Genomic DNA, 24,254 nt, shown 5'->3' with positions numbered 1-24,254 from the left:
AGATAGCTACCAAGAAAGAAAGAAAGAAAGAAAGAAAGAAAGAAAGAAAGAAAGAAAGAAAGAAAGAAAGAAAGAAAGAAAGAAAGAAGAAAGAAAGAAAGAAAGAAAGAAAGAAAGAAAGAAAGAAAGGAAGGAAGAAAGGAAGAAGGAAGGAAGGAAGGAAGGAAGGAAGGAAGGAAGGAAGGAAGAAAGAAAGAAAGAAAGAAAGAAAGAAAGAAAGAAAGAAAGAAAGAAAGACAGAAAGAAAGAAAGAAAGAAAGAAAGAAAGAAAGAAAGAAAGAAAGAAAGAAAGAAAGAAAGAAAGAAAGAAAGAAAGAAGGAAGGAAGGAAGGAAGGAAGGAAGGAAGGAAGGAAGGAAGGAAGGAAGGAAGGAAGAAAGAAAGGAAGGAAGAAAGAAAGGAAGAAAGGAAGGAAGGAAGGAAGAAAGAAAGAAAGAGAGAGAAATAAATAAAGAAAGAAAGAGAGAGAGAGAAAAGAAAAGAAAGAAAGTTGATAGATGAAGCTGTTTTTCACCTCAGAATGAAAGAAGGGAACAATTCCCAGTCATGAGGCTTTCTGCAGTGTGCCAGGACACCAGCATCACATTCACACAAATGCAGAACAGGATGATTGTCTCTGTCCCAATTCTCAGGCAGCCAAGAGCCCCAGAATCAAGAGGGCAGAGCCAGGTCCTACCTCAGCTTCTTGGGTCCAGAAGAGAAATGGCCCTGCCCCTCCTTGGACTGGGGATTTGCATTAATGATGTAGAGAATGAAGGAAGGAGAATGGACTGGCAGAGATAGAAGGGTCTTCAAACCAGACTGATAGAGAGTCAAAAACCCACTCCCTAAGACCAGAGAGCAGGGTTTTTCTACTCTGTTCCGCCCCTCTCCCCTACTAAACTGGCTCTCTATTGGTAACCTAAAGATAGCCCCAGGCTCCTTTCACCTGAGGGAGAAAGGTTAATTAGTCATCGTTTGAAGAGGCTGAGAAAAGCCTGACCCTGCTGGAACTCTAACAAATGTTTCAGGTTTCCCCCATTACTGGTTGTGCCTGGAATGAATGAAGTGGTTTTGCAGCTCACTTCCCTGTAGAGTGTGTACATTCTGCCTCCTAATCCTGCAGGCCTAGGTCTCTGCAACTAGCCTAGCTTTTGAAACTGTTTTCTGTCCTTCAAATACATTGTTACACTGCAGTTCTTCCTGCTAACAGGGCTAGGTCTTGGATCTTGAGAACTTCATTTGAACCCAGGATGGATCAATAATATTTCTTTCCATTTGTAGCTCAAGAACTCCAAGAACATTTAGAGTGCAAGTAACTTCTCCTCACCAAGGGAAACACAGGAATCTCTTGAGCATCTGACCTTTCAGAACTGGAAGTCAGAGTGTCCTAGACTTCCCTGCCCTGGCTGGTTTCACCCTGTGATAGAGACCTCAGCCTCCTGAGCTAGGGTGATGGGCATGAGCTATTGGTTCTCTGCTAGGGTCAGAACTGTAATGACATTGAAAATACAAGTCAACTGATTATCACAAAGGTTCTTGGCAATCATATTAAGACTTGCAACAGTGGGCCTTTCAGAACCCTGTAGGACAAAAGTTGATAATGCTAGAGTCTGAGAGGCTGGGCTAATGGATGTGTTACACTTGAACCTTGAGGTCTGACTCCAATTCTGGTGTACAACAGCAGAGCCACTCAGCTCAAGGCAAACACTCTACCACTTGACCCACAGTGCCACATTGGGTTTTTGATGGTTCATTGGAGGTAAGAGTCTAACAGGCTTTCCTTCCCTAGGCTATCTTCAAACTGTGATCTTCAGATCACAGCCTTCTAAGAAAGTAGGTTTCCAGAGCCACTGGAATCTGGCGTATTGTTTTTGCCAGACCTAGACTTGAAATTAGGGACTGGGTACTGTTTCTGAGCTTCTTTTTCTCAAGGTTTGCCCTCTACCACTTGAGCCACACCATAGCTTCTGGATTTTTCTGAGTATGTGGCACTGAGGATTGAAACCCTGGCATTCATGCATGCTGAGCAAGCTCTCTACCACTTAGCCACATTCCCAGCCCCAACCTTATTTTATCCCTCAACTTGCCTGTCCACAAGAAAAGGCTTCTGCGTATAAGTCATATAAATAAATCCCTATAGGAAGTTGTCCAAAGATAAATAAGACAAAGCTCTTACTGGGGACAGACTCTAATGATGTGATGACTTGACAAATGCCTCCATTTAATTATGTATCATGTTTCAACACTTAATAAAGTATTAATGAAAAATGAGTCAATGTACTAAATTATTTTGTATCATTTTATAATAAATGTACAAAACATAATTAATATTATGTGTATAATAATACTAAATACAATAAACAATAAAATGAATAAAATAATATTAAATACATCAATAATAATAATCATAATATCAAATAAACATACATATGTACCTATATATCATATATTACACATGTATACAAGTATTTTTTCTATTGCAGGGCCTTAATTCAGGTCCTGGAAAATCTAGCTTGAAAATCATTTCCTCAAGAAGAGTGCACTTAGCCTTCAACCATGGTGCAAAAGTGTTACTTAGACAGTGAGCTCAAATCCCAGCAATGGCAGAAATACCGGCCCCAGTTCCAAGACAGTGACTTAATATATGTAACAGAAGCAGTTATGTTTATTCAGTTCCATACTGAACCTTAAAAAATATCAGTGTAGAATTTTGTACAGCTACTCAGACATCCTTCCCTTACCCCCAAAGTGCTTTTTGAGCACTACATAATTTTTGTACGTTTTTTACTGTAAAAATGTTGTACAGAGGGGTCACAGTTAGATGAGCAAAGTAATGAGTACATTTCCTATTGAGCATTGTTGCCTCCTCATTTATTTTCACCCTACCATCCCTTCCCTCCAATCTTCACAACTAACTTTCCCTGTCGAGGTCAGTGACTTAATTATTTATTTTTGGCTTGGCATGGGGTTTGAATTCAAGTAGTGGCAATGCTGCACCTTCTGTCATATTGCTACACTTTCATCAAGACTCTGAATTCAAATCCCAGGCTAGGAAAGAAAACCGGTAGAAATTCCAAACCAGGGAGCTTTATTATTTCAATTTAGTTAGTTAGTAAGTTAATTAATTAATTAATTAGTTCATTAATTTTGCCAACCCCGGGGCTTGAATTCAGGTCATGGCAACTCTGACTGAGCTTCACTCTCCCTAGGATGGGGTGCAGCCTCGGGACCCACAGCCTATCCTGGGACCCTAGGCCCAGAGGGCTTGCAGGAAGAAAAAAAAGCAGAACAGCACAAAAAGTGGTGAGCTGTAGAGGGCTCAGGGTTTTATAATTTTTTTTGCACGGTGACCATCCTGGGTCTGAATGACAGGGTTACAAAGTGGACCTGGCCGGCTATTGCTGATGGCTGGCAGGCTATCAGGGAAGCCATAAGCCAACATGTCAACATAGGCCCTGGTTTCAAATCCTAATCCTAACACCTTCCAATGGCAGGAGATCACAAAAGAGTCGTTCCTATGAAAAAGAATACACATTGAAAGAGTAGTTCATGCATTTGTCTAGTCTAAAATTGGATGCAATAATCCTAGGATTGATCTTAATTAATAGTTTATTAAGCATGAAAAGAATATTATTTCAATGGCGATATAATAAATACCTAAGAGTTGGTAGGAACGTAGTAGACGTCACTCACTCATAGATAGACAGCTCTGGAACTCTTTAACAATATATATTTATTTGTAAACCACCCTCTGCCTATGCATGTATTGCTGTTTTAGCCAAACTTGGGGCTTGATCTCAGTGCCTGGGAACCACCTGACAGCTTTATTGACTAGAGGCTTCTGTGCTCCCATTCACCCAATCATGATTGGGCCTGGTAGGCCCTGAGTTCAGATCCCCGCACTGCCAAAAATTTAATCTTTGAGTAAGAAGCCAAGTGTGACACATGTTTTCCTTTTCTGGGATAGTCCAGGGTGTCAGGCATGATGAAGAACACATCTACAAATCAAGATGGTATGTGATAGGATGTAAACATTGTAATAAATGGTATAGGTGTCATCAAAGCCAATAAAATAAATCGTAAATAAATGAATAAAACGAGAAATAAAATGAATAACCACACAAAACAGGATACGGACTGAACATCTGTATGGAAGTATAAATCCTACCACACCAAACACGGTATCTACTGGACATATGTATGGAAGCATAAATCCTATCTTTAAAATGTAAATAAGCAGTATGTTTTCCATGCGTGAGGCTTGGACTCAGCCAACCCCCATGAGAAAGCAATGGTGGGAAATCCTGAGATACTGGTTTCTGGACCAGGAAAAGTCATGGAATGCGATCGATCTCGTCCTTGAATGAGTAGTTCATGCATGATGTGACTAGGAAATGATAGGCAAGACTCATGGGATATCGCTTAGTTGTACAGCAGTGTAGATTAAGTGTGACAATAATCATCACAGTCATGAAATGAAGGCATCTGGAAAGATCCAAGAATCAGTAGACACATGGTAGATTGGATTCCATCACAGGTTATCATCTCTCCTACTCTATACAAATGTGTACTTATTTGCATACTACCTTCAACTTATGAATGGAGGACTGCTGTGTGCCTTCCCCCCATATCCCCACCTGTGGGTCCATCTCAGGTCCTGGGAATGGCCTTACTCCTTAGTGGCTCACAGACTGGTGTGCATACATGGACCCATTCGTCAATTGGGTCTGCTGGTCCCCAAATTCAGATCCCAGCAGTGCCAAAAGATTCATCCAGATGTCAAAAGCCAATTGTTGCACTTGTGTTACTTTCCTATGTGAGTCCTGTGTCTCAACTAGAATGGAGAATGCATGGGCCACCCGGGGGCCATGGGAATAGGTTGTTACCATGTGAGCCCAGTTATACCTGTCATCATATACTGAAGAAAATACACAATACATCCGTGAATAGCATACAAAATAGAATAACTACACTAAATGCACAATGCAGTCCACACACGGATTTGAACATACATCCCATGTTTAAATGATGCATTCAGGACAATTGTGGCCTCCCTGGTGCTCGATCTCTGTTCCTGGGAACAGTCCATCTCCTTAGTGGCTTACAGTCTGGTGTGATCACTAGGGCCCATTGGGCAGTTGGGCCTCCTAGGCCCAAAGTTCAAATCCCAACACTGCCAAAAATTCACCCTGATGTGAGAAGCCAGCTATTGCACCAGTTTTCCTGTGCTGTGCAATTACTGGGTTTCAGCTAGGATGGAGAATGCATAGGCAACTCTATACTCATGGCAATAGGTTGTGATCCAGGTCACCACAGTTATATCTGTCATCCTATACAAAATACATCAATGAATAAGACACAAAACAAAGACAATGACTACACCGAATGCAAGAGGCTGCCCATCCATGTATGGAAATATAGATCCTCTGTTTAAATGATGAATTTATGACTATATTGGCCCCCACCAGGGCTCCATCTCAGGTCATGGGAATGGCCTAGCCCCTTAGTGGCTCACAGGCTGGTGTGCTCACCATGACGCTTTCACCAATTGGGTCTTGAGTTCAAATACCAGCACTGCCAAAAGCTTCACCTAAATGTGAGAAGCCAATTGATCGACCTGTTTTCCTATCCTGTGAATGTCCTGGGTCTCAGCGAGGATGGAAAATGCTATATAGGCAACTCTATAGCCATGGGAATAGGTTGTCATCCATGTCAGCACAGTTATATCTATCACCATACTCAATAAAATACATAATACATCCATGAATAAGACACAATTAAAAGAATAACTACACTGAATGCAAGGAGCATACCATACCTGCAGGTAAAGAGAAATCCTATGTTTAAAAAAGGTGGGCTTGTTATTTTTCCAGTGTTGGGGCTACCAATTCCTCAGTTTACATCCCAGTACTGACAAAATTTTCATTCTGTTGTCAGAAGCCAGTTGTTGCACATGTTTTCCTCTCTTGTAAAAGTACCGGAACTCAACTAGGATGGAGAATGCATAACCAACCCTATAACCATGGGAACAGGTTGTCATCCATGTCAGCACAGTTATTACTGTCACCATACTCAACAAAATACACAATACCTTCAGGAATTAGACACAAAATAAGGAGAAGTGCACCAAATGCAAGCTACTGTCCTTACAGGTATGTAAATATAGATCCTATGTTGAAATTATGAATTTATGCCTATCTAGCCCTCCCTGGGACTGGATGTCAGGTTCTGGGAATGGCCTATCTCCTTGGTTGCTCACAGGCTGGTGTCCTCACTTTGACCCTTTCCCCAATTAGAACTGCAAGGCTCTGAGTTCACATCCCAACACTGATAAAAAATGAATCCTGATGTGAGAAGCCCATCAATTCACCTCTTTTCCTGTCCTGTGAAAGTCCTGGGTCTCAGTGAGGATGGAGAATGCATAGGAAGTCCTATAGCCATAGCAATAGGTTGTCATCCATGTAAACACGGTTATATCTGTAACCATGCTCAGGAAAACACACAATACTTCCATGGATAAAACAGAAAATAATGAGAAGTACACCAAATACAAGATGCTGTCCACACAAGTAAATATAGATCCTTTGTTTAAATAATGATTTGATGACTACAGTAGCCCATCCTGGGGATCAATGTCAAATCCTGGGAATGGCCTAACTCCTTATTTGCTCACAGGCTGGTGTGTTAACTGTGAACTATTCACCAATTGGTCCTGCTAATCCCTGAGTTCAGATCCCAACACTCCCAACAATTGGATCATGGAGTATGAAGCCAAGTTTGCAAATTTTTTTTATTTTCTCTGAGAGTCCAGGTTGTCAGGCATGCTGGAGTACATGTCTACAAATCTAGATGCCATGTGATAGGATGTCATCAATGGAATAAAGGAATGGGTGTCATCATAGTAAAATCAACGGTAAACAAATGAATAAAACAAAAAGTACAAGGAACAACCACACCAAATGTGTATGGACTGAACATCCATAGGTAAGTACAAATACTGTTTTTGCAATGTATATAAATAGTATGTTCTCCAGGGCTGAGGCTTGAATTCAGGCCTAGAGTACAGGCCTGCCTGACTTCCTTATCTTTAAATATGGTGAGCTTCCCCTTCTTCCACAGTGCTGCAGATTTACCAGACCGTGAGTTCAAATCCAAAGCCTGGCAGAATAAACAGGGTGAATTGCAAGCCAGGGAGCTAATTTCTTTTAATTTTTTTCCTCAGCAGGGGGCTTGAGCTCAGGTCGTGGCAACTCTGCCACAGCTTCAATCACCCTATGCTGGGGTGCAACCACTAGACCCACAGCTGATCCCGGGATCCTAGACCCCAGGCCTTGTGTGGAAAAAATGCACAGAAAAAGTGTGGTGTGATGGCCTTTTTACGTTTTCTTTCATTTCTTAGTGACCCTCCTGGGTCTGAATGACACTGTTGCAAAGGGTACTTCTTGCATTTCTGAAGGTTGGCAGACTATTGGGGAAGCCATAGGCCCACATGGCAAGGTAGGCCCTGATTTCGAATCCCCGTCATGGCACCAACCAATGGCAGGAGATACTAAGAGACTAGTTCCCATACATAGGAATAACAATGGAATGTTATCAATGTCATGGTTGAATGAATTGATCATGAATGATGCTCCTATAAAATTAGACAGCATCATTTCAGGAGACTGATTTTATTTAATATGTATGAATCATTAAAAGAATATTATTACAGGAATGCAATAATTTCAGGACACTGATTAATTTACTTAATAGTTTGTTAATGATGAAAACAAAAACATTAATTACATGGAGGCATAATAAATACCCAAGAATTAGTAGGAATGTAGTGCATATAACTGAATAATGTATAGACACCTCTGGCACTCTATAAAGATATATATTTATTAGCATACTACCATCTGCGTGTCAATCTGTTCTTATTTTGTCAACTGATGGGACTTGCTTTCAGGTCCTGGGAACTGCCTGTCAGCTCAGTTTGCCCAGGATGGCGTGCTGACACTTACCCATTCATGAATTGGGCTTTGTAGGCCATGAGTTGATATGCCAGAACTCCCAAAAAATGAATCGTGGAGTAAGAAGCAGATAGTAACACATGTTTTCCTTTTCTGTGAAAGTCCTGTGTGTCAGGTATGAAGTAGAATACATATGCAGACCTATATCCTATGTAATCAATGTAATCACTATTCTATGTGTCATAATAGTCAATAAATTGAACAGTCAATACATGAATAAATCAAAAATTAAAGTGAATAACTACACTGTACGTAATATGGTGTCAAAATATGTAGATAAATATAAATCATATATTTAAAATGTATACAAACAGTATGTTTTCTAGTGATGGAGATCGATTTCCTGCCTAAGGAACAGACTTGAATTTCTTGACATCAAGGAGGCAAGCTTCGCCTTCCCACACAGTGAAACATCATTACCCAGACTATGAGTTCAATTCCCAGTCCTGGCAGAAAAAATGGCACCTTTATACCATGTGATGCCCAATTCTTAGGTATTTCGTTATGCCTCCATTTAAATGAATGTGATTGTTTAAATGCTTCATACAGTATTAATTAAAATTGATCAGTGTACCATAATATAATTGCGTATAATTTTGTCCTAGAATCATTCAAGAACTACCCATTCAATCATGACATACATCACATTCCATTGATAATCATATGGATAAAAATGAGTTTCTTAGGATCTCCTAACATTTGGAGGTGGCAGGACCAGGATTTGAATTGTGGGCTCCATCTCCTACTACTTCAACCTGAGGATAGGGAACTCACTGTTCTGTCCAAGAACATCAGTAAGGCCCATGATTACCCAGGCACCAGTGGCTCTCACCAGTCGTCCTTGATACTTACAAGGCTGTGATAGGAGTATCATGGTCAATGTCACCCTAGGCAGGAAAGTCCTTGAAACTCCTGTCCAACTTGTGGCAACAAATCAAGAAGTAGAGCTGTGTGGCTCCAATTGTAGAGAGCAGCCTTGAGCAAAAGCAGCTCACGGACTGTGCCTAGATGCTGAGTTCTAGGTCCAGGACTAGCAATAAACAGCCATATACAACAATCTGTGCAGCCATCCAGCTAAAACAGGTCACCCACTTGTTCCCAACTGGATTGGACAGAGTTTCCTGGGAAAGGTTCTGCTGTCCTTTGACTCTGCCTATTCTGCCTGCATCACAGGATTCCAGCCACACCCCCATTCTTTCATGGTTCTTTCTGACCAATGGGATACAAGGATGGAGGCCACACCCCATATTCCCCCTTCCCCCCTCCTGACCCAGACCCACACCTCTCCTGTGCCCCACAATCTGGTCCAGGCCCTGCCACAAATGAGCCCCAAGGGTGGGGGTGGGTGTTGACCTGAGGATCCCACCCCCATCTCTACTGGCCAGTGTCCCAGGAAACAGGGAGATGCAGGCTTGGGTGAGGAGTAGGCACCAAAATGCCCCATGCCTGGAGCAGTGGGAGCTACAAAGGGACACTTCTACACCCTTCTCTCTGGTGAGAGGTGGGGAGCAGCATTCCACACCTGACTTCTGGGGTCTTTTCCTTTTTCCTGGGGGTGAGGGTGTTGGATGCAGAAGATAGACCCCTCTTGCTGTGTGAGACCTTGTCTTCTGTGCTTGGTCACCATTTTCAACTGAACAGAATCCCAGAAAACTCAGTATGGAGGTGAGGATGCTGGGGGTCAAAACAGAAGGTGAATATCTGGGAAGACACCCCCCCACACACATACAATTGGCCTATTCCCCGCCCGCAACTGTCAAAGTTCTCACAAGTTGATCACATTTCCCAGCTCTACCAGCTTCTGCTGGTGCTCCCGGTCCATCTGGTCTCCACCAAACTCAGGAGATGCACAGCTCTGAGTGTGTTTGTGTGTGTGTGTGTGTGTGAGAGAGAGAGAGAGAGAGAGAGAGAGAGAGAGAGAGAGAGAGATAGAGAGAGAGAGAGAGAGAGAGAGAGAGAGAGAGAGAGAGAGAGAGAGAGAGGCAGACAGACAGACAGACAGACAGAGACAGACAGATAGAGAGACAGAGGCTGAGAAAGAGAGAGTCAGAGACAGAGACACAGAGACAGAGACAGGAAGAGACAAAGAAAGACAGAGAGAGACAGAGAGACAAAGAGAGACAGAGAGACATACATAGAGAGACAGAGAAAGAGAGGTCATCTTTCTCTTTGTACATCCTGACTGTACTAAGGTGAGTGATCTGTTGGCAACTTGCAGGTGCTGCAAGGAAGAGTGTTCTGTCACCAGGCTGAGTGTGTGTGTGTGTGTGTGTGTGTGTGTGTGTGTGTGTGTGTGTGTGTGTGTGTGTGTATGTAGAAGTGGGTTGTAACAAGGAGGCTGGATGCTTTGGTAACTTCTACCTGCTATCTTTGGGAGGTGCATGGGCTTCATAGCTGAGGTCTGGGGACCTGGAAGGGTGAGAGGCTTGAAGGGGACTCAGCATTGTTAAATGACAAGAACAAGGGATCTCTGTTCCCTGGAGCTGTGTACTCTCATGGGCCTGGTGGGTGGCAGTGGGAGCTGGGGAGGACCTGGGAGTGTGGCCCGAAAGGGGTGGCTTCCCAGGGGGAAAGAGAGCATGGCCAACACTTAGTAAGGATATGAGCCCTGCTAGTATGGAGTACAACCGCATAGCTCAGACTCCAGGTCTTCTCATCATGATGTCTGATGGGTGAGGCCAACCCTAATTTAAATCTTGAGCTGTGATCTTCAGATCTCAGCCTCATGAGTAGCTAGGATTATAGGAGTGAGCCTCCAGCACTGGGCCTCTGGTTATTTTTTGTATATTAGGGTTTGACCTCAAGGCCTTTGGCTTTTCAGTCAGGTCTTCTAACATGCGAGACAAGCTTTTATGTCTTGGGCATTTCTGAGATGGAGACTTAATATATGCTCAGGCTGGGCTGGATCATGATCCACCTATCTGTGGCAGGCGTGAGCCACCAGGCCTTGTCCTCTGTAGTTGGAATGGTAGACATGTGGTGCCATGCTCAGTCATTGGTTTGTCCCAAACTCAGTCTATGGCAGATGATTCTTGACCACAGGTGAAGCTCTGGGGTGGGCCTCGACCATTGGACTTCAATCTCTTCAAGTGACAGTTGTTAGGAAACTAGGGATTAATACAGAGAGATGTCTGGAGCAAGGCCAGGCACAAAGGGAGGGGCCTTCAGATGCAGTTCTCAGCAATTCTGTGAGCATATGACAGGAAGATACCCAGAAAGAGATCAGATGGTGTGTGTTATTAATGGTGCAACAGGCATGGGATTATGAAACAAAACATGGCTTTCTTTCATTATTACCCTATCCTCATGAGGAAGGGGATCCTTCACTTTGTTCATTTTTGCAGCTGGGGAAACTGAGGCACAGAGTATCCGAGTGACCTATTCATGAATCCCAGCTGAGAGGAACCTCGGCCTGACTTCTCTACCATGGTCCCTAGTACAATGTGTGCTATTCAGTCCACTTCTTGTGGTGGGCAGTCCACTTCTTGTCAGTCGTGGGGCTTGAACTCTGGGCCTGGGCACTGTCCCAGAGCTTCTCAGCTCAAGGTTAGGGCTCTACCACTTGAGTCACAGCACCACTTCCGGTTTTCTGGTGGTTCTTTGGAGATAACAGACTCACAGTCATTCATGCCCGGGTTGGCTATGAACCGTGATCCTCATATCTCAGCCTCCTGTGTACTTAAGATTATAGGTCTGAGCCACCTGCACCAGGTTTAAGTGTAATTCTGACATTCTTTCAATCTCTCTCACACACACAGGAACTTGTTGAATGGGTGCTGGAGGAGGTGGCCCAGCGTCCCCATGTGGCTGGAACCAAGGTGGCCCTCTCATTCTGGAGGTGTGATGTGGGTCAGGAGATGTCTTGCTCAGTCTGTTGTACCAGCTCTATGAGGTAAGTCCTTCTGTGTCTGTCTAGACCAAGACAGTTTTTCATTGTCCTTCTAGCCTTACTGGTCTCAGCATTGTGCTCAATGTCCTTTTCTAGCAAAAATTTTGGCCAAAATTATGATTCATAGTTAAAGAATGAAAATGTAATGCCATCTTAAGAAAGTCATATAGGGCTATGGGAAAGTGGCTTCATGGTATGGTGATTCCCTAGCATGCATGAAACCCTGGGTTCAATTCCTCAGTACCACATAAACAGAAAAAGAAACACTGGAAATGGTGCTGTGCCTCATGTCGTATAATGTTGGCCTTGAGGGGAAAAAAAAGCTGAGGAATAATTCTCTATCTCTGAGTTTAAGCCCGGGACTGGCAAAACAACAACAACAACAAACATTTAGTAAATGAAAATAAAGAACCCATACTAGGAATATTTAATTGCTAGTTCCATACTGATACCTGACAATAGTCCCTAATTCATGCACTTTAGCAATATTAGGATACTGTGTTGAAAAAAAAAAGTTTTGTTCATAAGGTCACGGCAATTAATGCCAGGAATGTGCTTAGATGTCAAGTCAAGATTAATTCAGGAAATTCAAAGATTTCAGGCTTTTGAGTGTTCACTGTTAATCACAATGAGAAGAGTAGTCTACATGATATTTGGAAACCTTTTTGGCCAGTCATGTCACCAAAATGGCAGAGGCTAATTAACAGTTGTGACAGAAGAGAAGGAATGACTCTAGATGGAAGGAATAAATGATAGTAACTAAAGTGTTGCAGAAACCATTCTAGGGAACCGTTTTTGGTTATTGAAGAACTAGTTATCAACTAGGCATATTCCTCATTGCCTTTAGCATTCTAAATGTCTTAGGCTAGTTCTTCATCTCTGTGTGATAAATATATCTCTTTCTATGCTGTTCGTTCATACGCGATCTCCTTTGCTTTCTTTTTTTATTATTTTTATTGTGTAAATCCTGTGCTTTCTAAAATTATGTCCTTCTCAATTTTTCTATGAATATTTCCTGATAATAAGTATACCTACACAGATGGAAGAGGCTGCTAATGTAAGGGTCCCACAGATCCTGAGTCATTAACGTAACAAATTGGCAAAGGAAGACATATTTATTGCGACCTCAATTATTCTAAAAACTGCAATGTCATATCACTTGATTCAGATTTCCATTCTTGTCTAATTAGTGTCATTAACTGCACTAAACAAAAATAGGAGCCGGGTGCTGGTGGCTCATGCCTGTAATCCTAGCTACTCAGGAGGTTCAGACCAGAGGATTGTGGGTCACAGCCAGCCTGGTCAGGGATGTCCATGAAACACTTACCTTCAATTAACCAACAGTAATCCGGAAGTGGTGCTGCAGCTAAAGTGGTAGAGCACTGGACTTGAGCTGAAGAGCTGAGGGACAATGCCGAGGATCAGAGTTCAAGCCCCATGACCAACAGAAAAAGTGCAAAAATGACTTTAAGTTTCCCCAAAAGGAACGACAAAGTCTCTTCTCAATCAGAGAAAATAATTCCAAAATGATTCAGTGCACCTACTTTTGCTGAGTTATGTAAATTATAGATTCTTTGCTGAACATATTCTCTTCTTTTAAAAATTGTCAAATATTAGCTTTATTATAAACTTCATCTAATATTTCTTATTTCAAAAGAGAAGTCCATAAGTTGATGTCACTTGGATTTATTACTATCTCAGTTCAAAGCCAACCCAGGGCACAAAGTCAGTCAAACTCTTATCTGTAATTAAACACCATAAAAGGCAAAAGTGGAGTATTGGCTCAGTCAGTAGAGTACTAGCTTTGGGGACAGGTGGGCAGGAAAGACAACTGTACAGGGACAGGGTCCAACCTCTGAGTTCAAGACCCAGAACCAGCACAAACTAAACAAACAAGCAAACAAAAGAAACCCCAGGTATTTCTTTGGGACCCTCCTTATAGGAGTACTGGTCTCGGAAGGGGCTCCTTTTACTGATCATACTCACTGGCTCCTGCTTTTTTGAAATCCTTATTGCTATGGGAAACTCAGGACCAGACTAAAGGAATTGATAACTGACTCCTGCAACAAAAGAATCATCTCAGGAGTGAAACATCTACCCTTAAGACACTTTAAAACCTCCATGCCTTTGTTCCTTTGCAGGAGAACACTTTTAAAACTAAGTTATTTCCTTTGTTTTATGCTGGCCTTCAAAAGGCATATTGTCTCCTTTTGTAATATTCTCAACTAGAAGTTTATAGACAAGTTTTATATGAGTAAAGGACACACTCAAAAAAGTCAGGGACAGAATTTCTTTCAAGCCTTGGATTCTTTTCTTGTATAGTAAAAAGGAAAACAAAAGTGAACTTGAACTTTGTCATTCCTCTATGTTCAATTCCTCTCCTGGTATTGGTTTACACTTCCAGTTAGAGTTACTTCCACTTACTTCCAGTAACAATCTATGGTGCTGCTCCAGATAAAATGAATGTTTTCTGGCTTCATTGAAATAGCACAAGGACACCTTTGGACATGTGGTAACACGTGTTTCAGAGACAACTTAATAAAGAGAAAATGTGAAATTTAAATTGCTTATAAATACATTATCCATGAGTATATTGAGTAAAAACTTCTTAAGTGCTCTGTAAATTAAGGAGAATTTTAAATGGGAAGAGGATTTTCAGATCATTTTTTGTGAGGGTATGTGCTGTGCATTAATTTCCCAAATGTACATGAGTTAACAGTAGGAGACACAATAGCAATAATATGAGAAAGAGAAGTTCTGTGTTTATGTATTAGGGTTCAATACAATAGAGAAGACTCTACAAATAAGACAGCATTGAAACTATAAAGTCAAGTCCAGCATGTAGAGTTATGGGAGTGATATAGAAAAAACATTACTCCTAAGTGGAACATGAAGCATGAGGCCACTCCCTTTCTAAATCTTGCTTGCTAATCACGTAAATTTGTAAAAAGTAGAATGGAAGAATGATCCTGTTTCCAGTGCAAGTCAGATATACGATCATGGACTTAACTGGAAAAAAGGAGTCCATATTGAGAGAACAGGGAATATACTAGCAATGAAACTGGTGGCTAAGATCAGATTAAATTTCTTTCATTTTCTTATATTCTTTTTTGCTGTTGTTGGTCATGGCAATTTACCTCTGCTACTGGCTGCTGTCCCTTTGCTATTCAGCTGAAGGCTACTGCTCTACCACTTGAACCACAGTGCCACTTCCAGTTTTCTGGTAGTTATTGCAGAAAAGAGTCTCCAGGACTTTCCTACCCGGGCTGGCTTTGAACCCCAATCCTCAGATCCAACCACCACTAGGCTTGCGATCACCTTTCTAACAGTGTACACTCAGGATATGTAATGTGTATGTTAATCTATCTTTATATGAATTCTTGAGTTAAAAATCTAGGCTACCCGTTAGGCTTTACACTCAAAAAAAATGTTTGTAGCTTAAAAGTTGATACTCCTGGAAAAATAAAACCTAAGGCTGTAAAAGATTCTGGGAAGTTCAGTTTGCATCCAGTCTTGGCAGAACAGGATTTGAGACACTACCTATAATTAATCAGCAAAACCTGGAATCCCAGTCATGAGCAAGATTACTGAGTAAGAGCTTGAGGCTTTTGCATAAATACATAAAAACATACACATACACAGAAAGACACTTATATGTGCACACACAAATACAAAATGAAACAATTCTCAGTATATGTAGAAAAGTTAGAAAACAATAGAAAATATGTCCTGAGTAAGACTACAATCAAGTGATAATTTTTAGTATTAGAAAGCCCTCAAGTGAACTTTCTTTAAAGAAGTTGAGAATATTACATAGCTAGGGATCAGAGACAGTAAGAGATTCAAGTAATCATTATTAATGGGATCATATCCATGGAGGAATGAATCAGAGACCCCTGCATATACATCTGAAGATGTTCATATCCTGTGTCAAATGTTAGAACATCTTTGAAAATAGTACTTAAACAGTCTGAGCAGTCAGTCGAGTGGATAAGATCATAGGAGAAGTTCAGAATTGCTAGTCTTTATCTAGATGAAATAAACCAACAAAATATGGCAGGGCAATGTGGTACAAGCCTGGAGACTAAGACAGGAGATTAAGGAGTGGAATTACATAGTGATACCTTTCCTTGACCAGGTAGTGTACTTTTGTTTCAATAAAGCAAACCAACCAACAAACAACAAAAAAGGAATACACAGTTGGAAGTTCGGGCTAATTTTGTCACTATGTTTTGAGAAGTCAAGTTTCCTATTGAAATGCAACACATGCATTATCCTCACGTGTTTTAAATGCTCTCTTCATTACAGAACATTCCTAGATGCAAAATGGCTCATGATTCCCTCCCCCAAAATTGCAAAAGTAAGTATCATTCTGTTAGATTTTAAAGAACTGATGAAGGATTATAAAAGCTTAAGCCTGTAGAAAGAGCAAAGTATGTCTAACATAGTACTTTGTAGACCTTGCTAAACTAGAATTGAGATTTAAAATGAATATTTTGGTTTTGTTGGTAATTTCATATTTTATACGCTACTACAAAAGTCTTTTTAAGTAGAAGGTTTAATTGACAAATTCACAAATGATACTGGCATTCTTATTTTCCTAGAATATATTTTCAAGAGAGTTATAATTAGAACTTAGTTAATAAATAATACCAACAGTTCATGTATAACATGATAATGTGAATAATCTAGACAGAGTTGCCAACAAATGGATGATAGTAATTTATAAATTTGGAAAACGAGCAATTTTTTGAGGGTGTGCTATACTATGGTTTGAAGAGAGTAATTGTGTGACATCTTCTTTCTTCTTCCTATATGTAACACAGGAAGCCATTTCCTTAATTACGTGCCTCTTTAAACATTGAGAAAAATGCTAGGTTTGGGGTTTGTTTTCATTTTCGTTTTTGTTTTATTGGCTTCTCCTAAAGCTTGAATTCTGGGCCTGGACACTGTCCCTAAGCCTGTTTATGCTCAATGTTCGTGCCCTACTTCAACCTCAGTGCCACTTGTGTCTGGCTTTTTCTGAATAGTTTATTGGAGATAAGAATCTAAAAAACCTTCCTGCATGAGTTGGCTTTGAACCATAATTTTCTGATCTTAGCATCCTGAATATCTATAATAGTTAAAAAGTAAAATATAAATAATATTTGCAAGTTTCCTGATCTCAAGAATACCACTGGGGGAAAAATGATGCAGCTCAGTTTATTGTGTCGTTCTTTCCAGAACAAGGAGGGCATCACATTAGCAGAGGTGTAGTATTTTTTCACAATAGAGTTAAGCTATTCATGATGTGAATTAAGGAATTTTAAGGTGCACCTTACAAGATGGAAACTGTTGGTCTAGGATGACTTTATGACATAAATCTTGGGATTGATGGTCATAGAAATAAAGCTTTCTCTGATAAACAATTGCTTTCTCTTGAAGAATTAATTGTTACAGATGCTTAATAGTCTTATCCTCTATAAGAATGTGGCTATTTTTCTGTTGAATTCTCAATCTGTAACACCCAATTGGAAACTGTATTTACTGCAGAATTTTATAACATGCAAACAGGTACTGTTTTGAATCTCTGAGGTATGGAATGTTGAGAATTTTAAAATGAAAATGAGTCATAGGAATTTTGAATAACACATATATTCTGTTCTTTTAACAACTTATTTACTTTTAAAAGTTACGGGTTTCCATTTAATTAATCTCTTTTCAGTTTTAGTATAAGAAAGTACTAAATTTATTCTTTTTTCAAAATATTGGCAAGTATATTGTGAAAATATTGTCTAGATGGATAATATTCAAGTAGATGTCCCTCTGATAAAGAAAGGGTAGTTAATTCAAATTATATGTCAAATAGTTTTGATTTTTAAAAAGTTAATACGTAAAGAATAATATTTACTATACCAATACAGTGAAATTATATTTTATGCAGCTTATTTAAAAATTTTATTATCAAAGTGATGTACAGTGTGGTTACTGTAATTGTAAGGTAGTGAATGCATAACTTTTCAAACTTTTTACCTCTCCCTCATTTTTCTCATAGTTTCCTTCCCCCCTTTCCCCCTCACAAGTTGTAATGTACATTTCCGACATATCGTCTTATGAGTATTGCTATTGCATTGGTTTGCCTTTCTGCTTTCTCTCACCATTTTGTTGTTTCTCTTCCCTTCCCTAGTTAAGGTAAATGTATACACAATACACAGGGTACCAAAATCAAATACAGCAGGGAGAAAGCATAGGGAAAATCCTAAAACAAATAGCAATTACATAGTACATCAAAAAAACACCACAAATAAAAATCTGTTTCCATATCTTGGAGTTCATTTTTCTCAGCATCAGCTTATATGGTCATATACACACATAACAATGCCACTGGAAAATAATAGTTGCATAAACACTAAATCATGAAAACAACATGTTAACTTTTTGGTGGTTAAGGTGGTATTAGGATTGGTGAATTCGTGATTCTGATAAAGGAATTTCAAAAGAGTTTTAAAGTTATGATAGGTAAAATTTAATTGTTCAAAATTTTTAACACCTTAGCCTATTCAGAAAATTTAAAATTGCCTGGGAAAATAGGCTTTCATTCAAAGAAATCCATGGAGACTTAGTAGAGAGGAAGCAATGTGACTAAAGATGGTTCTTTTTCACACTAAACAAACAAACCTCAGAAAACTTGCTTTAATCCTGTAGGTTCCCTTGAGAATTGTCATTACCCAGGAAATATACTCTCACGGTGTGCAACAAGGTTGTAGTACAATTTAAATTCAAATTCTTAAAAAAAAAGACATCAAAATTTGTGAATTAACCTTTAATTATCAAACAGATAATTTGGGTCGGGCTGGGAAGGTGGCTCAGTGGTAGAGCTCTTGCCTTGCATGCCTGAGGCCCTGGGTTTGATTCGTCAGCACCACATAAGCAAAAAGAAAAAAGCCGGCAGTGGTGCTGTGGCTCAAGTGGTAAAGTGCTAACCTTGAGCTGAAGAGCTGAAGGACAGCGCTCAGGCCCATAGTTCAGGCCCCAAGGCCGGACCCCCTCCCCCCCAATAAAAAAAAAAAAAGATAATTGGGTTCAAAATATTTAGGGAGAAAATGCCCTCTACAATGAAAGAAGGTATTGGGTTTACACTTTTCTGTTTGTAATACTTTCCACAATGTCTTTGCACATGAAGAAGTGACATACAGAAAAAAATCTGATTGGGTACGTCAAACCAATGATTTCATATTTCTAAGTGGCTCACAAAATATAATACCTTTATTGACATGAGATAGTGAAGAATTCTCTACATAAGCCAAAAAGTTTCGGGTTCAAGGACTGGGAAGGTGGCTCAGTGGTAGAGGGCTTACCTTGCATACATAAGGCCCTGGGTTTGATTCGTCAGCACCACATAAGCAAAAGAACAAAGCTGTAAGTGGCACTGTGGCTCAAGTGGTAGAGCGCTAGCCTTGAGCTGAAGATCTGAGGGTCAGTGCCCAGGCCCAGAGTTTCAGGCCCCATGACTGGACCCCCCGCAAAAAAAAAAAAAAGTTTTGGTTTCAGAAAAGAATTTAGCATATGGGAAAGTTTAGAAAATAGTGTTCTTAGAAGCCCTACCTAAGTGTATTGTCTTCAGCATTAGAGGGAGGCCAAAACTTTTTGATACAGATTGTCTTAATATTTTTGCTACCTAAAGTGATTTTACAGAGCCTATTTGACTCACTAGAATGCAGAACTGATTGAATGAAGACATGAAAATAAATTCCACATCCAAATGAGGCAACTTAAAAGAGTATTAAAAGAGAAACTATGAAGATGTACAGTGGCTGAGGCTTCACTATACTTGAAGCCAAGAAGCTGTGATTAATTGGAAATCAGGAAATAGCTAAGAGGAGGACATAGAAGTAGGACACAGAAGTGTTGTCCTTTTGTTATAGACCTGTCTTCCAAGGTATGGGTGATTTAACTCTATTCTTCTCCATACATCTTGGTGAGCAAATGCAAGAACAAGAGAAAATAATAAATTCAAATAATTTTGCAAAGAATAACTTCACTGTTCCTGATATGTTACCTAAGGACAGTCTTAAGAGAGAAGATAAAAAGGGAGTACTTTTTGGTTTCCTCTATGCATCTTGTTAGCAAAATATATCCTTGAGGTTAGAATTGATTGAAACAAAAAGTGATGGAGTACTTATTTTTCTGGGCAATTTAGACACAAGTAGACTTTCAAGGTAAAAGAAAAAAGAAAAAAAATATAGCCAAGTATTTGTGCTCCCAGCTTCTTGGACTGGTTTTCTGGAGACAAATTTTACTTAGATTTGTCCTCATCACTATAGATATTGTTTCATGGCAACCAAATGCAAGAGGAAAGTTGAATGGACTCGCTTAGTCAATTAAACTGCATAATCAAAAAATGGCAAATAATATTTAGTGAATTATTTGACTAATTATTTGCCAGAATAAAGAAGGAAAATGTAATTCAAAATGAATTGACCTAAAAATATGAATAAAAAGTAGTGAAGAGAGATGAGAGAAAAAATAGAGGATTGTTTTCTCTACAGTGGAGTAATGGGTTCTTCATCTTGCTTCTTCCATTCCATCCTCACAAGCTATCAATTGTGGCTCAGGACTGGAGTATCCAGTTCAGCCAAAGAGAACTCATAGAAGAAAGATAATATTTGCAGCAGATATAGGTGATTTATAACCTTAGATAATCTATTTAAATCTGTTCAGAATCCTCCCCTAGGCCAAACTGCTACTTGGACCAGTTTTGTTTGCTTTTATCAAGATTTCCCTCCATTAACTTCTTAAAATTTTTGAGAGGTCATATTCATACTCTATAGAAATTTCTGTTTGGTTGTGATTTTTGTGTCTTTTTGTTTGTTTTTATTTTTTAAATGAATTTCCAAAGGTTGTGCAAGTGTCTTACAATTAAATATGTCCACCTAATTAGCCATTGCTCCTGGATCACAGTGACTCCTTCTATCATTCTCACCCAACCCCTTCTACAAGATTTATTTCCGATTTACCATTTCCTTTCTCAAATATGTACATTGAGTATTCTAGCTGTACTTGCACCTTGTTCCATTTTTCATTCATTCTATGTCTTTACTATTATTCCTCTCTCTTTTCAACTTCCTGATAGTCATTCTGTTAAACTTTCTGTTAATACTTTGAAAGGTTTATATACATTCCATGGAGTTTCAGTCCTGCATATACTTGAACTGATGTAAGCTTATATTTCCATAAGTCATTCATCTGCAATAAAAATTTGCAAGACTGGAGACTTGAAACACCTAGACATGGTTACATACTCATCCATTTGAAGATTAATCTTTAGTCAACAAGAAAGTTTAAAAATGGCTTTGAATGTATTCTTAACTACCAATCTTTATAAATGGCTTTGTACAATGGTGTGTGATTATTTTATTTTACATGGGATAAGACTAAGTTTTGGAAAAAGAAGAAAATTAACATTTACTACTATAGAGAAATATGATAGAAATAGAAGATAGATTTTGTCACATCTCAGATGAGTACCCATATTCAAGACTTAAAGACATATTTCTTACTATGTTAGACAGAGTGTAAACAAAACAACATATGATAAGGCAAGTATTTGTGACTTTTTAAAATGTCCCTTATTAAGTGATGTAATTTACTTTATTAGCTAACGTTTGGGGTTGAAATATGGGAGGCTGATCTATTTAACAAATTTCTGGAAGGCACCTATTGAACAACACAAATGGTGCATGGTACTGTTTCTACACTTTAATGAATGGTTGAACCTGTTTGGCATTAGTGCTGGGTAAATAAATCAACTCTATTGTGACTTGCTCCCTACACTTGAAAAACTTGTAATGTCACTAAGTGTCATATACTTATCAAATGTTATTTTGGCAAGTGTTATTTCAAAAAGTTTATTTGAAAAGGAATACACTTTCAGGAGATTAAATGTAGGTTATCATTGGTTTGAGAATGACAACATTGTTGTACCACAGAACCAAGTTGTACTAAAGTACCAGTGTTTTGAAGCACAAGCGATCTTCTCAATTAATGTTTTGCTGAATTATATTTGACCTCTAATTCAAGTTTTCCTGGCTTGGTAGATCAATCATGGATCTATCCTTCCAGGAACTATTTTTTGGGCTCACATATGCTGGACTTAAATATTACATTAATCATTACGGGAGGGGTATTAAAAATAATCTTGTGAAACCTTATGATCTTGTTCACTCATATGGGCTGGTCATCTATAAATTGAGTTTGAAATACAGTACTTTCTCTCGATTTTGTGACCTCATCTTTCATTTTAAGTTGCCTTGCATTACACAATTTCTTGCTGCTAATTCTTGTATCTCAAGGAATTGGGGCCCTGAAATATTATAAGAAATGAGAAATTGAGATGGATTTTCAGTTACTTTCTGCAGGGACTAGGTGAGAAGTCTAGCCCCTGTTATCTGATGATGCAGGTAATTCGGCCATAAGATACTAGGACCCATGGATCTATAGAAGAATAATGTCTTTTAGATATCATATCAGCAAAATTGGAGTATAATCTGTAGGAATGCTTCAGAAATATGGAGAAAAACAGTTTGGGGCAGCGAGTTAAAACAATAAACAGGGCATCAGAGAAAAATCTCTTATACATTGGAGGAAAACAACATTGATTTTTAACAATGTGAATTCAGAAGACCATGAACACTTAGAAGGTATCACAAGTTTATACCGAAGACATTGCAATGATACTCTTTATATTCTAATATATATTCTAAACCTAATTATTTATATTCCAATACTATTTATTGGGATAAATAAATATCAATTTATTTGTCAAATTATCAATTGATTCTATTAATTTTCACTGTGTGAAATATAAAATCAGCACATACAAATATAAAATATATAACTATATATAATATAATAAAAAAGGGAACATGTTTTACATTGTTCTGTTGTCGTTAGGGTATCAAAAGCAACTCTGTTTTAAAGTATTATTCCATTATCTCTACCTCAGTGTTTGGTAGAGTTAGACTTAAACCTTTACCTTTTGTAGATTTACAGACTGGAGGCAAGAGGAAACATTACCAATTTAAGGACTATTAACAAGGAGAAACATATGGACTTATCCTGGAGCTATGAAAATATTTGGTGATAGAAAGGCAGTAGTGTAAGTTCCTGCCTGGTTGGAAGGTAGACAGGCCAGGACATTAAGTAATCATGCATATGAACAATTTTTTCACCTTCTTGGATTTAGCTACTTTTGAAATGGTAGGTATAATGAACAATTATATTTTGATAAAAAAACTTCTACTCTGAACAGTTCTGTCTGAAATGTTCATCTTTCTATGATGCCTTGTAACTAAGATTTGTTTTGTTCAAGTAAGACAATTTACGCTGTCAAGGTAAGATATTCTGGTTGGTCTGAACCTACATGGAAGAAGGATACAGTGTCAGGTAGACATTGGTGCCAATAATACCTCATTTGGGAAATTTTCAGCTGCAGAATTTTAGAAGGAGCTCTTAAGCAAGGATTTCTTTGAATCCATTAGCTCTACAGAGTTAACTCAGTTGGATAAATAAGTCCTTTAAAAAGCCATCCTCTTTGGACCTAGCTAAAAATGCTTCAAAGTATGATTAAAACTAAAATGAAAAAGACTTAAAATAATCATTGACAAAAGAATTGCAAACGTGAGCATTCGACTGAACAATATAATTATTTTCCATTATACACAGAATTTTAAGGAAATAAGATCAGTAGCATTGTTAGGAACATTAAAGTTTTTTTGTTACAAATAGGCACCCAAGGATATAATCCTGTAAAAGATTGCATCATTAACTACCTAAATTTAGAGAACATTACATTCTTCAGAAGCACATATACCCAAATTACAACAATACAGAGATTAACATGGCAATTGCACAGGATGATATGAAAATCTGTGAATTATTCCTTATTTTTCATTCTTCAGATGCTAGAAATGAAAAACAATTATTAAAAAGTTGATTACAAATTAACAGTGTAACAATACATGTAATTCATATAAATAAAAGTTAGTTTGATATCAGTGTATTAAATCTTCGCCTTAGAAAACCCTTTACATATCATAATCTTTATAAAATTTTTAAAATTAGACAACATTGCCATTTTATTCCAAAGTAATATACTATAAGGACCTAGTAAAAAAGGAATCTTAAACTGTTTCTGTATGGAATGCAATCTGAAAGGATCCATTTATTAATGAACCTATATAGTATAAAACAATGTAGTATTCAAAGTCTTATATCTAGGAAAGAATAAAATAGATTATGGGCATTATACAAACAGAATACAGAATATTTTAAAGTATAATTTTTCATATAAGCACCAGAAATATCTTTAGTTGTTTTAGTACTCATTTCAAC

The 24,254-nt window shown here is 38.6% G+C and overlaps 1 pseudogene; it reads left to right on the top strand.

Annotated features, from left to right (window-relative positions):
- The first annotated feature begins 23,712 nt into the window (after positions 1–23,712).
- Positions 23,713–23,811, top strand: LOC138810655 (U6 spliceosomal RNA; annotated as a pseudogene).
- The last annotated feature ends 443 nt before the right edge of the window (positions 23,812–24,254 follow it).

This window comes from Dipodomys merriami, unplaced genomic scaffold (genome assembly GCF_024711535.1).
Source record: "Dipodomys merriami isolate MVZ:Mamm:240054 unplaced genomic scaffold, mDipMer1.0.p SCAF_504, whole genome shotgun sequence".
NCBI lineage: Eukaryota > Metazoa > Chordata > Mammalia > Rodentia > Heteromyidae > Dipodomys > Dipodomys merriami.
This window is presented reverse-complemented; position numbering and strand designations above follow the sequence as displayed.